Source organism: Cervus elaphus, chromosome 31 (genome assembly GCF_910594005.1).
Source record: "Cervus elaphus chromosome 31, mCerEla1.1, whole genome shotgun sequence".
Classification (NCBI taxonomy): Eukaryota; Metazoa; Chordata; class Mammalia; order Artiodactyla; family Cervidae; genus Cervus; species Cervus elaphus.
This window is the reverse complement of record NC_057845.1, coordinates 47,170,691-47,172,228: the sequence shown is the minus strand read 5'-3', so window position 1 is coordinate 47,172,228 and position 1,538 is coordinate 47,170,691. Positions and strand designations below refer to the sequence as shown.

The following is a 1,538-nucleotide window of genomic DNA, read 5'->3' as shown; positions in this document are numbered from 1 at the left end:
AAAGTACATGTTGCATATTATTAAAACCTCACCACTAAGCAAATGTTGACATAGTCATAGGAGTTTGATTCATTCTGATCACAAAATAGTTTAGATTCATTCTGATCACAAAATAATGGAAATAAGCTAGATAGTCCTAACAAAATATAATTTGAAAATCACCATATGTTAAGAAATCTAAAACTTTTAAATAAATAATCCATAGATCAAAGAACCAAACTATAATGGTAGCTAGAAAATATTTTATACTAAATTTTAAGGAATATATGTTATAACCAAAATGCTAAAGAGAAAAACAGCAGTTATTGCTTTGAATACGCAAAAAAAGTGTGAACTCTTTCTGAGAATGGAGAGAAGAGAGAGAGGTCGGAAAAGAAATAGGTAATATCAGTAAGGAATAAAGGATATGACTACAGATACTAAGGGCTTCCCTTGTGGCTCAGCTGTTAACACGGGTTCAATCCCTGGGTTGGGAAGATCCTTCTGGAGAAGGGAACGGCTACCCACTCCAGTATTCTGGGCTGGAGGAGTCCATGGACTGTATAGTCCATGGGGTTGCCCAGAGTCAGACACAATTGAGCTTCACACAGTTATTAAACCACCACAGATAATCCAGGGAAGGAGTAAGGAGTCAGGAGTAAGGAGTCTGCCTGCAATGCAGGAGACCTAGGTTCAGTCCCTGAGTTGAGAAGATCCCCTGGAGAAGGGAGTGGCAACCCACTCCAGTATTCTTGCCTGGAGAAATCCATCGGCATAGGAATCTGGCAGGCTATGGTCCATGGGATTGCAGAGTCAGTCACGACTGAGTGACTGACTCAAGTACTCCAGATATTTTAAGAAATCGAAAAGAGCATTGTGAACAACTAATGCCAATAACTGTTTTAACATTAAACAGAAAGTGTTACAGCTCTTTTAGAATTTGTCTAGCAGGTTTTCTGATCCTCACCAGAAAACCCCCATGGGAATAAAAAATAAAAAATAAACAGGCAAAAATTCCTATGAGAATTAAAATATAGTTTACTAACAATGACACATAAATAAAGGGATATTCTAGTTAGTCATATTATATGTTAAAGAAATAGAATCTGTATTGCAAAACGTACCCACAATGATGAATTCAGGCTAAGGTGCTACTCTAAGGAATGCTGTCAAACAGAAGAAATGAATTCCATCTTATAGAAAAGTTTTCCAGAGAATATGAACAAAAGGGGACGATGTTCTAAATCTTTTCCTATGAACATTCAGGGTTGACTTCCTTTAGAATTGACTGGCTTGATCTCTTTGAAGTCCAAGGGCTTCTTAAGAGTCTTTTCCACCACTGCGATTGGAGGGAGACATTGGAAAAAAATTATAAGTATTTTACTAGTATGTACATAGATGCAAAAGTCAATGAAACATTAGTAAATTAAATCCATCAATAAATAAAATGAATAATACACCACAAAAATTGTCTTATTCAAGGAATGTTAAGTTGTATTTGATAAAGTGCATCCATAAAATCTTATGAGAAACAATTACTTTGAATGTTGGAAAATTTT

At 35.6% G+C, this 1,538-nt stretch overlaps 1 non-coding gene across 1 annotated transcript; it reads left to right on the top strand.

Annotated features, from left to right (window-relative positions):
• The first annotated feature begins 896 nt into the window (after positions 1 to 896).
• LOC122687659 lies at positions 897 to 958 on the top strand. The gene has a single exon (XR_006339221.1). It is a non-coding gene; the product is annotated as a U7 small nuclear RNA (small nuclear RNA).
• Positions 959 to 1,538: the final 580 nt, after the last annotated feature.